The 13,388-nt window shown below is 37.7% G+C and overlaps 1 pseudogene; it reads left to right on the top strand.

Moving 5' to 3' along the window:
* The first annotated feature begins 4,724 nt into the window (after nucleotides 1–4,724).
* LOC150004600 (heterogeneous nuclear ribonucleoprotein A1-like) lies at nucleotides 4,725–5,637 on the top strand (annotated as a pseudogene).
* The last annotated feature ends 7,751 nt before the right edge of the window (nucleotides 5,638–13,388 follow it).

Here is a 13,388-nt window from a genome sequence, read left to right as displayed (position 1 = left end):
CAGGCAGGAGACCCACACCCTCAAAAAATATCCCCCACCTTCTATCCCGCTATCGTCAACCAATGAGCCAGTATTAATATAAATGTAAAGAGATTAGATCTTTTATACTATAAGAAAAATAGATGAGTTGTTTTTAGAGAGGAAAAATATGATTTTTGATAGAAGGGGTGATAGATTAATAATAGTTGAGACTATGTAAGCCAGTAGGTAATGTTTACATTGTATGTTAATAAAAATAGAAGAAAAGAATGTAAAAATGCATACTATAGTAAGAAAGTAGGGTTGTATTGTATTGGGTTTATATAGTAATTATATTCTATTATTTAGAGTGATGGGGGGCTAAACTAGACACACAAACAAATAAACAATGATTAAACAGAAAGAATGAGAAGGAGAGGTTATATGAAACACATTAGAGATATAGTTTGTTTTTGTTTTCCTTTTTTCTCACCCTCCTCTCCTCTCCCCCTCTCTCCCTTTTTTAAGGAAGGGAAAAAAAACAAGAAAAAGGAATCAAGAAAAGAAGAAAGAAAGAAAGAAAGAAAGAAAGAGGAGAAAGAAGAAAGAAAGAAGAAAGAAAAATAAAAGAAAGAAAAAAGAAAGAAAAAAAACAAGAAAAAAGAAGAAAGAAAAGAAAGAACAAAGAAGAAAGAAAGAAAGAAACAAAAAAGGAATGTTTTTACTCAGTTCAGCCTTTGTGTGTCGTCTTCTTTTTCTGTGTCTGCAGCTGGTCTAGTGTGGCCGTTCAGTGGTTCTTGTTTTTTGCAGCAATGGTGTGCACCCACAGTTGCCAGCAGGGCGCGCTCCCTTGCTGCCCGCTGGAGCCAACTGAGTTGTCCTTGCACGCTCGCCCCTGCACCTGCAGTGCGGCCTGGGAGCTTGCCCTGCGATTAGCACCTATTGTCGCTGGGCCAAGGTGTTTTCGCGCTTGCGCCCTGTGCCCTTAGTCCTGCTGAGCCGAGCTCCGGGAGTTGGTCTCTCCCCTCTTAGGGTGGGGCCCCGGACACTTGTGCTCAGTGGAAGTGAGCATCTGTGAGTCGCTGCCACCCGCTGTTCCAGCGCTGCAGCTGCCTGCCTTCCCTCACCCATCTGGGTGGGCACGAGCAGAGCCTGTGCTAGTGGTCTGCTTTCCAGCCTGAGGCCTGGCGCCCACTGGAGCTCGCTAGCGGTGTCTGCGCACGGTCTTCTGCATGTCCAGTGGGCCCTCCCTGTGCCCGTTGGGGCACTGATCTTATGTCTGTTGGGGAGTGTCCTAGGGGCACCTGTACTCACGGCCCCGCACACCGGGGCCAGTGAATGAGGGCACTTCCTTATGCGCGCCCCTGCGACCCAAGGGTAGGGTTGGGGAGTGGACGAGCGCACCTCTGCGCCTGCGCTCCTCAAGAACGGCCTACCACCCCCAAACTTTCCTCCCCTCTCTGCCGTCCACTAGAGAGAAATAGAAAGGAGAATTATGTTCTCACTTGCCCGGCAGCATGCTGTTTTCTGTCCTTCAGCGCCAATGCCACTTGGTCAAGTCCCGTCTCTGCCAGCGGGCAGAGATCCACTCTCCTCCTGACTCCTCTCTGGGGAAGCCTGTGGTCACCAAAAAGCCTTTGTGTACTTCCAGCTGCAGCTCAGGCAGCAGCCCCAGTCAGGAATCCCGTTTTGTCCCCTTTTCCTCCACTATCCTCATTAAACAGGTTGTTCCCTGATGGATTTTCTCTAACCCAGCAGTGCCATGGCTCGACTCCTGCCAGTGTCCAGCTGCTCACTGAGATGTTCTGTCTGCAATTAGCCCAAACTGCAGATGGGTCTCGGGAGCCTGAAAGCGCAGCCTCCCCTCACTCCTCTGCCATCTTCCCTCCCTAAAGGGAGAATCTTAAATGCAGCAAGAGGAAAGCAGAGAGTTATTTACAAAGGAGTGCCTATAAGACTATCCGCTGATTTCTCAAAAAAAACTTTGCAGGCAAGAAGAGACTGGATAGAAGTATTAAATGTGATGAAAAGCAAGGACCTACGATCAAGATAACTCTATCCAGAAAAACTACTATTTAGAATGGAAGGGAAGATGAAGTGCTTTCCAGACAAGGTAAAACTAATAAAGTTCATCATCATCAAGAAATTATTATATGAAATATTAAAGGGACTTATTTAAGAAAAAGAAGATAAAAACTATGAACACTAAAAAACAACAAACTCAAAACTATCAACTACTGAATCTAGAAAAGAAAAAGAATATCCAACTAAGGAAACCAGAAGAGGAACAGAATCATAGGTATAGGGATCATTTGGAGCGTTATCAGCTGGAAGGGGGAAGGGGGATAAATGGGGAAATGTTGCAGGGATTAAGAAGCATAATCAGTTGTTAAGCACACGGACTTTCTCAGACTCATTCCCTCTGAATTCTTTCACTGGGGTAACAGCTTGAGGGGCACATGTGGTATACAGGGAGGAACTGAAGTGTCTAGCATCAGGGCAATAACTGGGGGATAGCTTACTATATATTAAAAAATTAAACAAAAATAGTATTTACATTTGTTTTGAAATTTTCAGTAATCACTTAAAACTCTTAAAAATATTCCTGGCACACACTTGGTGCTTAATCAATATATACTGAATGGGTGCATAAATAACCCACTGCTCATCATTGCTATCTACACTTAGAATAACGCCTCAATATTGCTGCAACAAATACTGTTTATAAGGTTGTACACCCATATCAATCAACAGTAATCTACATGTAAATTAAATCTCCTGATTGTAGATATTCATATGACTCCATAGAACCTAAAGCTTGATTTCTCATTGAACTCATATATTTGATTATTCATATTATAATTTGGCACTCAATTAGCTATTAACTTTTAGTTTTCTATATTAATGGTTTTATAATTATTGAATATTCATTAAGCAAATATATAATTATTTAAATATTTGTGTGTATATGCCTTTTGAACCAAATTATATGCTTATTTATTTATTTTTTTTTTTAGGAAAGCTATGTTTTTTTAAGTCTATTTTTATTATTGCATACCAGCATGGAACTTTATATGTAGTAAGTACACTATAGGTTGTCTTTTAACTTGATGTCTATCAGGACACATTTTGCAGAATATGCATGTGGGCATTTTGGAAGTGATTTTTGCAGGAATAAGAAATGAGATGAAAATCATTAACAACACTGAGCCAACAGCAGCTGATACCGTTCATACACTTCCAAAATCAGAATTAGGAATTGCCACAGTTGTTGGATAACCTCAATTTCAATCTAGTAAATGTTCAACAACATTGCAAAGATTCTTATTAATATCCAAGCTAAATGTAACAAAGATTATCTCCTCTGGCAAAATGTTTTAAACGTGTGTATAAAATTTATACATAGCAGGATATTTTATGTAAAATGCATTATTTAAGGAACTGTATTGGGCATGAAAATCTTCCTGAATTGGTGAAGATTATTTTTTTGTTCATAATTCCTTTTTTTTACACCAATAAAAACAACAGCGTCAATTTTGAGGTTAATATAGCCATCTGAGAGGCAGAATGTGTGGGTTTTAGAGTTTTGTTTCATCACCAGCACAGCCGAGCCAAGTAAGACATTTAGAAATTGGGCTTTGTAACCTCAAAGTAACTACTAAGAATCAACTGAGCTCTTATTTCATTCTTCTTTTCATCTGCTCCTAAACTATAGGCTCCTCCACATGGGCAAATATTTACCAAGTCATTGCTTCCACAACAGACTGAGATTTCACGATCCTGACCTGGAGCTCCATTCTCTTCCCTTCCAAAGTTTTACAAAGTGCCTTGTAGAGTTGCAATTTCATAGTTAGGTGCTTCCCTATAATTTCAATTTTTCTATCAGTGTACGTAACCTCTTTTCAGTAATTAATACCCGTGTTTTTTCTGAAAACATCATTACTTTGCTTTAAACTAAGTTTTTGTTTTCATCACATACTCCAGGAATTTCAGAATCAAGAGACTGATTTGTGCCATGTAGCTCCATCTCTTTCAACTAATAATCCTAATCATTTACTTTATCTTATGTTAGAGGAAAAAAAATTTCAAGGACTATGCCCACTGGATCCTATTTTTTGGTCCCTTTATTTTGTTTTTAAGATGATTAAACACCAACTTGCTATCAATAAGACCCCAGAAAAATTTATATGTCACTTCTATTCATCAGATCATGGGAGGCTGAGAGTAACAAGTTAGCCTTCATACCTTCTATACTCACCATTTCAATCTTTGATAATTTTATCTCCTACTTGTTCACTTTTTAATCTTTTTTCTGACTTAATCTAAAAGTGACATCAGTATTTTGATCCAGTATCCTCTTGTCCATCTTCCTGCATTGAGATATGCTTCCCTTCAAACTTTTTGTCCTGGAGCATGCAGACTAATTTTTGAAATTACAAATCTGGTCATGTTCTCTGTTTTAAGCATTCAGTGGTTTCCAGTGGACATAAGGAGAACCAAATATTTAAAATAATTGCTTTCTGCCAGTGGACACTGCTGAGTAAGCATCATTGAAGTCTCCTGTCCTGCAGTTGTCATGCCTAAGTCAGTTTCTCAAAGAGTAGGTACAGCTATGGAAGCTCTTTATCAGAGGTTTGAGCTTTGAAACAACAGATGAGAGTCTGAGGAGCCATTTTCAACAATGGGGAATATGCACAAACTGAGTGGTGATGAGAGATCCAAACACCAAATGATCCAGAGACTTTGGATTTGTCACATATGCCACTATGGAGGAAGTGGATGCAGCCATGAATGCAAGGCCACACAAGGTGGATGGAAGAATTGTGGAACCAAAGAGAGCTGTCTCAAGAAAAGACCTGGTACATATTTAATTATGAAAATGACTTCTGTCAGTGGTATAAAAGAAAACACTGAAGAACACCACCTAAGAGATTATTTTGAACAGTATGGAAAAACTGAAGTGATTGAAATCATGATTGACTGAGGTAATGACAAAAAGAGAGGCTTCATTTTTGTAACCTTTGATGACCATGACTCTGTAGACAAGATAGTCATTCAGAAATACTATAGTTTAAATGCCCACAACTGTGAAGTAAGAAAAGCCCTATCTAAGCAAGAGATGTCTAGTGCTTTATTCAGCCAAAGATGTCAAAATGGTTCTGGAAACTTCAGAGATAGTCATGGAGGTGGTTTTGGTGGGAATGACAACTTTGGTCATGGAAGAAACTTCAGAGGTCAAGGTGGCTTTGGTGGTAGCCATGGTGGTGGTGGATATAGTGTCAGTGGGGATATAATGGATTTGGTAATGGTGGTTATGGAGGAGGTGGCCTTGGTTACTCTGGAGGAAGAAGAGTCTATGGAAGTGGTGGACAAGGTTATGGAAACCAGGGCAGGGGTTATGGTGAAAATGGCAGCTATGATATCTGTTACAATGGAGGAGGTAGAGGTGGCTTTGGCAGTGGGACTAGAAGCAATTTTGGAGGTGGTAGAAGCTACAATGATTTTGGCAACTATAACAATCAATCTTTAAATTTTGGACCCATGAAAGGAAGAGACTTTAGAGGCAGAAGCTGTGACCCCTATGGTGGTGGAGGCCAATACTTTGCCAAACCATGAAACCAAGGTGGCTATGGTGGTTCCAGCAGCAACAGTAGCTATGACAGTGACCAAAGTTTTTAATTATTGCCAGGAAACAAATCTTAGCCAGAGACGAGAGTCAGGGAAATGACAAGGAAGCTACAGGTTACAAGATATTTATAAATTCAGCCAAGAACAGTGGCAGCAAGGCCTAGCTGCTACAAAGGCATGTTTTAGACAATACTCATGTGAATGGGCAAAATACTCAAGAACTGTATTTGTGACTAATTGTAAAATGGGTTATTTTAGTTTCTGTTCTGTGGAAAGTGTAAAGCATTCCAACAAAGTGTTTTTAATGTAGGTTTTTGTTTTTCCTTTTGTCTGCATGCTGTTGATTGCTAAATGTAAGTCTGATCATGACACTGAGTAAATGTGTCTTTTTAAAAATAAAATAAAGTTATCTACTAATTTTACAGAATAGCTGTTACCTGCCTAACTAGTGTTACTTTAAACAGACTGTATTATTCATTCTGAATCGTATTCTGGAGGAACTGTTAACATTGTATTTTTCTTAACTGGTGTGTTTCCTAAACAAATAGCACATGTATTGATCTATGATAAATTTGCTGCAATCTGCCATCATCTGAGCTACTCAATGATTATGGAAAAAACAGATTTATTTTTATTTTTTGTTTATTTTTATTGTATTTTTTCATTACCATTTATCCTCCCTATTTTCTTTTTCACCTTTACTCACCATCCACCCCCACATTCACCATACTATTGTCTGTGACCATGAATTGTTTCTTTTCTGCTCCATCTTTTTACTACCCCCTCATTCCCTCCAGAGCTAACATCCTGCTCTCTATGAGTCTGTCTCTACTTTGTTTGTTTGTTCAGTTTGTTCATTAGATTCCACATATGAGTGAAATCGTATGATAATTGTCTTTCTCTGACTGGCTTATTTCAGTTAATATAATATTCTCCAGGTCTAACAATGCTGTCACAAAAGGTAAGATTTTCTTCTTTTTTGTTTATGGCTGAGTAGAATTCTATTGTGTAAATGTGCCATAGTTGTTTTTTTCACTCATCTACTGATGGACACAGGCTGCTTCCAAATATTCGCTATTGTAAACAATGTTGCAGTGAACATAGGGGTGCATATATTTTTTCAAATTAGTGTTTTGGACTTCAGTTCCACAAAAATAAATAAATAAATAAATAAGAAAGGAAGAAATAAAGAAATAAAAAATATATCATTGCAAAACAACTATAAATGAAACCGATGTTTTCTCAGTGGAGAGAGCCACCAGCATTTCAGACATAATAACTGCACTTATATTCACATCCACCACAGACAAGTTCTGGAGGAACAGATACATGGGAACATGGACACTGTTCCAGGGAGATAATGACTGCAATGATGGCATTTTCTATCACAGTCACCAGATAAATAGTAAAAAACTAACAAACACACCAAAAACAAAAAGAACAAAGAACTGCTCTTGGAGTTCAGGAAAGTTTGTAAAGCCCAAGAGAATGAATTCAACCCCAGAACTTTGATTTTGCCTTTTCATTTCAGTAGTAGAGCATAATTTCTTTTTATGAACCTAGCATGTGGGTTATGAAGTTGCTGTACAATAGCTGAGCTTGTGTCTGCATTCAACCCAGATATTCCTGGTTGATGATATAAAAATGAATGCATCCTGACAAGAATTTAGTTTGGCAATTTTGGAGAATGTCCGATTACTCAGATTAATGAATCTTTCAAATAAAAAGGAGACTGTGAAGGGAAATAAGAGTACATGTATTCTAAGACTATCTTGTCCAAGACTGGGCTCATGAAATCAAGGGGTAAGTAACTGGGTGACTTCCTCCTTTCTTAATAATCTTAGTTAATTGGCTTCTTCCCTTTTCAGAAAATTTGTACTTAAATGCCAAATTTTAAAGTGAAGACAGGCTAGAGGGGACTTAAGGGTCACTGAGCCAATCTTCAAAATAACTCCAGAGAAACTTTATTTTATATATTATTTTATTATAACATATTTTATACATTTAAAAAATCATATATGCCATATCAATATTTTTTTGGAGGTTAACATCATTATATGAAATCATTTTCTAACAAATAAAATCATAACACATAGAATTTTAAAATTTACACGTTAAGCTTTTTCTTACTTGTATAATAAATTTGCCAACTTTAGGCAATAAAATAATAAGTATACTAACGGAATTCCTAAAGATAAGTTTAAGAAATTTGATGCTATAATTATACATGTAAACAAAGTGAGATTATTATTAGACTGAAATCATGTTATATATAACAAAATATACTAATAGTTAAGTGTTGAAAGAGATTAATAAATAAACTATTCTTTAAAAAATATTTTAAATTATGCCTTGAGCCTTAATTAAATTACATTGAAATCTGAAAATGTAATTTTAATCAGATTTCCTACAGGATGGGAAATAACACCCAGCAAAGTAATTCATTATGACCTACATTTGAACCTTAAGTTTGTAATCTCTGGAACTAATTTTTTGACTAAAATGTAACTTAGAATAAACCCATCTGTAAACCCACTCCATGTCCCAGCTATGTAAGTGTAGATGGACAAGATGCAACATTGTTAAACTCATACCCCCTAACTTTAAATGAGAGCAGCTGCCCAGAAACTCTTATTAAAGTCATATCTGTTGATATTTTTTAGTTTGTTTCTTCAAGAGAATGAGATGCGATAGAAAACTGACTCCACAGGCCCCATCATACAGCAGCATTTGTGACAGATGCTCTTCCTTTCACTCATTGACACATTAACAGTCACTCCTCTGTAAGACCAAGTCTTCACACATTAGGTTCTTCCCACTCTCATACTCAAGAATGCCTCTTTAGCAAGCTTTCTCTACATCCTCTGTCTTCTTCTTGACTAATTTCTATTTATTATTGTCACATGTATTTGCAAATTCTATAAAAATGATACATTCAGGCTACCTTCAGAATTTAGCAATGCTCACCACCACCGTGACTACCATCATCATTCATCTGATTGATAGAAACACACAACTTACTTATGTCCCTTGTTAAAAAAAAATTAACAGAAAAAAGTTAAAGGGAAAATTGACTTTATTCAATGACTCATGCATCAAGCAGCATCTCATCTATCAAATGGAGCTCTGAACTACTAAGAATGAAAGAAAGGGTTTTATACACAGAAACAGGGTGAAACAAACAAACAAACATAAAAGACAGGTTAGCTCATCTTTCTTAAGGGAATGGAAGGAGTCTGTAAGGCAGATTACCTTAACTACTGCTGACCAGAAAGTTCCAGACTCGCCAATTAAGAATATATTACTGGGGGGATGCAGAGACTGCAATTAGGTTAGGTATTAAGTCTTGGTTTAGTGATTTGGGCTTAGCACAAGTGAATCCATTTTGGGCCTATTCCCCTCCCCCTCCTCTCTTTCAAAGCCATGCTTCAGTGTTCATCAGTCTAATCTCAACATAATATCTAGAATAATTCTTTTCAAATGTAAATCAGATCTTGTTACACTTTTTGACAAAATCCTTTAATGGTTTTCAAACTCCTTCAAAGTCAGAATCAGCTCAGTGGCTGATAATGCTCAACACTGTTTCCTTGATAATTCTCCAAATTCATATTTTATCTATAATATGTCCTTCCCATATTTTTCTATAATCATTGGCCTCTGCTGATTCTGAAAGATGCCAACAATGTTATCACTTCAAGGACACTTAATTTGTTTCCTCTTTCGATAAATCTTTTCTCTCACTTTGTTACCTCCTTCAGGTCTTTACATATATATATACTTTCTCAATGGGACCTTCTATGCATTCTTCTTTAAAATTGCAGCCTCTACTAGTTACTACCCTTTCCCTCCTTAACTCTTCCCATAGCAGTCATTGCCATCTCCTACAGCCCGATTTTACTTGTTTCCTATTGTCCACCTCTATTAACTTGTCAATGTAAATAACATTCAAAGCAATAGAGAAATTTTTTGTGAGTCTATTTGAGCCAAAATGATGACAATTGCAAGGAAGCAAAATTTCAACAGATTGAGAAATGTTCTGGAGAATGGCTATTTAGCACCTTATTGTATACATTGGGGAAGTGGAAGAAAGCAAAGTTGGAGGGTGAAAACTTATGGGATTAGATAAAAAGTAAAATGATAGACATTTTTACACAAGTGGGTACAGGATAGTTAATAGTCAAGAATTAACATGATGACAATAACAATGAGGGGATTCGTGGTTTCCCCCTCGTATAATGCCTGTGTTTTGAGGGGTCTGAAAAAAGGAAATTTGACATTCCAAAAGTTTATTATCTTATATTCAAAATGATGACAGTCTCAGTTAAGGTAAAGATTGACCTATGTTAGAGAAAAATGCCAGCTTAGGACACGACTACCCACAATGAACTGCTTTGCGTTAAAGAATTTTAATTTCAGGCCATCCGATGTGGTTACTTTAGTGTCTGAGTTTGTAAGGCTGCTACGCAGGCCTCCTCTGAGCTTCTCAGGTTTTCCTTGTGGCCCCTTTTCCTCCACCAACTGAGTGAAACTCTAGGAAAGGAGAAACTTTTTTCTTCTTCTGAATACTACTGAGTCCCAAGTATCTAGAATAATGCTGGGCACATAGGAGGTACTCAAGAGAGGTATGTTAAATAAATGATACATTTATTCATTTATATTCTTAAAATAGCTCTAGTCAAGATGCAAAATTTGGCTAGAAGTCTTTACTACAGTCGATCTTTTAAATTCTTCTGAAATAGTATAGGAACCTTTTATATCTACATTCTAATCAAATACAGCCTAAGAATAGGGGAGATCCAAGATGGTGGAGGAGTAAGTGGAAGCGACACTAACCTCCTCCCAGGACCAGTCTGGATTTACAACTTAATTTTGGAGAAATCATCTGGAATAACCAACCGAACAGTAGCTGGAGAGAAGTCTCATAACCACGGAGAGACAGAAAAGGCCGCTACATCACAACGTGACCAGTAGGAAGTGCAGAGACATTAACGGGCTGGCTAAGCTCCTATGGGTTGTAGCTGAAGGGACTGAGAAACAACTCAGCAGCTTGGAGTTCCTGCTGAGAAGGGCAGGGTCTAAACCCCCAGCTGGGCTTCCCAGCCTACAGTAACAGAGTGGAAAGTAAAATAGTATCCAGCTGTGAAAAGCAAAAAGTCACAGGGTTTCTTGCAGCTGGAGAGAAATGGCTAGAGAAAAAGAGCTCTTAAGCGGGTGAGGTACAAAAATATTTGGGCCACCACTTTCCCTGGGATCAAGCAGAGGGAAAGCAGAGAGGACTAGAGACGCTTGGGGAGAATTTGGGTGGTGGCTTTGAGGGGAGAACTAGGAGAGCATCCAACCAGGTCCTAGTGCTGACTCATACCCCATACTGCAGGCAGACCATTCCCCGCCCAAGTGGTGTTAGCCTGAGAGGAAACAAAAGCCCCACCTACAGGAATTAAGGTGTCCCAACCTCGGTCCTTAAGCCTGAAAGCTAATCACAGATTGAATAGATTAACAATGCAAGGAGACTGACAAAGGCAGTAGATTTTTGGCAGTCTCCAACAGGCTGCCTAGGCCCACCTGGTACATGATCTGACACCACAGGGGAAGATCCAGGAAGTGTAGATCAATCTAAGAAGCAGCAACAAACAATTAGAGTCACAAAAAATGGGGAGAGAGAGAAACAACACCCCATCAAAAGGAAAGGAAGAATCCCCAGAAAGAGTGCTAAATGAAATAGAGGAAAACAAACTATTGGATACGGAAATCAAAACATGGGCTATGGGGAAACCTCAATGAGATCAGCAAGCTCAAAGAAAACTATAAAGAACTCCAGGGAAACTACAGTAAACTTACTGAGAATTATACCAGCATGAAAAAGGACATAGAAGCTATCAATAAGAATTAGGAGGAAATGAAGAATACAATTTCTGAATTGAAGAACACAGTAGAAAGAATTAGGAGCAGGCCAGAAGAAGTAGAAGATTGTATCAGTGAACTGAAGGACAACATAGAAAAAATTCCCAGAGAGTGCAAAAAAATGATAAAAGACTGAACAAGAATGAAGAGGTTTTAAGACAGCTGCAGGACAACATGCAATGTAATAATATCAGTATCATAGGAATTCCAGAAGTAGAAGAAGAGAAACGAAGGATAGAAAAAATTTTTGAAAAACTAATGACAGAAAACTTCCCTAACTCGATGAGAGAAAAAGTCATGCAAGTCCAGGAAGGACAGAGGGACCAAATGAAGATGAACCCCAACAGGCCCACTTCAAGACACATCAAAATTAAAATGGCAACATTCAAAGACAAAAAGAGAATTCTAAAAGCAGCAAGGGATAAACAGCTAATAACATACAAGGGAGCTCTGATAAGGCTATCATCAGATATCTCAGAAGAAACACTACAATCCAGAAGGAAATGGCAAAAAATCTTCGAAGCAATGAAAAACACAGGCCTACAACCAAGAATACTCTACCCAGCAAGGCTCTCATTCAAAATGGAAGGTGAAATAAGGAGTTTCCAAGATAAAAGAAGGAAAAAAGTATACATCTCCACCCAACCAGCACTGCAAGAAATGCTGAAGGGTCTGCTTTAAGAAGATGAAGAAATAGAGAGAGACAGAAAGGAACACAAGTACAAAGGGGGGAAAGGGACAATGAATAAGTACCTATGGACAATAACCTTAAATGTAAATGGATTAAATGCTCCAATCAAAAGACATAGGGTAGCTGAACTGATTAGAAAGCATGACCCACATATATGCTGTTTACAAGAGACCCTCCTCAGAATAAACACTCTACACAGACTGAAAGTGAAGGAATGGAAAAAAGTATTTGAGTAAATGGACATGAAAAAAGCTGGGGTAGCAATACTTATATCAGGCAAAACAGATTTCACAGCAAAGGCCATAAAAAGAGACAAAGAAAGACATTTCATAATACTTAAGGGAAAAATCCATCAAAATGCTATAATCCTTGTAAACATATATGCACCTAAGTTAGGAGCACCCAACTATTAAGGAAAATTTTGAAAGACTTCAGGAAGGATATAGACAGCAACACACTCATAGTAGGGGACTTTACACCTCATTGTCAACAGTGGACATATTTTGAAACAACGAAACATCAAGAATATTGAGGCTTTGAACGACACTCTAGATCAAATGGACTTAGTTGATATATATAAAAATTTTCACACCAAAAAATAAAAATATATATATTTTAAGTGCACATGGAACATTTTCAAAGATAGACCACATAGCAGGACACAAACAAGCCTCAACAAATTCAAGAAAATTAAAATTATATCAAGCATCTTCTCAGATCACAATGGCTTAAAGTAGAAAACTGACCTATGGAAAAAACCCAAAAACATACAAACTCATTGGGAATGAATAAGATGCTATTAAATAATGAATGGGTTAACAATGACATCAAGGAAGAAATCAAAAAGTTTCTGGAAATGAATGATAATGAACACATGACAGCTAAAAACTTATGGGATACAGCAAAAGCAGTCCTGAGAGAAAAGTTCATAGCAATACAGGCCTACCTAAAAAGGATAGAAGAATCTTAAATAAAAAATTTAACCCTAGAGCTACAAGAACTAGAGGAAGAACTGCAAGCAAAGCCCAGAGCGAGTAGAAGGAAGAAATAATCAAAATCAGAGCAGAATTAAATGACATAGAGACCAAATAAATAATTCAAAAGATCAACAAAGTGGGAGGTGGTTCTTTGAAAAGATAAACAAAATCAACAAGCCTTTAACCAAGCTCATCAAGAAAAAGAGAGAGAGGACCCAAATAAATAAATTCAA

The sequence above is a fragment of the Furipterus horrens genome, unplaced genomic scaffold (genome assembly GCF_987537825.1).
Source record: "Furipterus horrens unplaced genomic scaffold, mFurHor1.1.pri manual_scaffold_7, whole genome shotgun sequence".
NCBI lineage: Eukaryota > Metazoa > Chordata > Mammalia > Chiroptera > Furipteridae > Furipterus > Furipterus horrens.
Note: the sequence above shows the minus strand (reverse complement) of the source record. Positions and strands in the feature narration are given on the sequence as shown.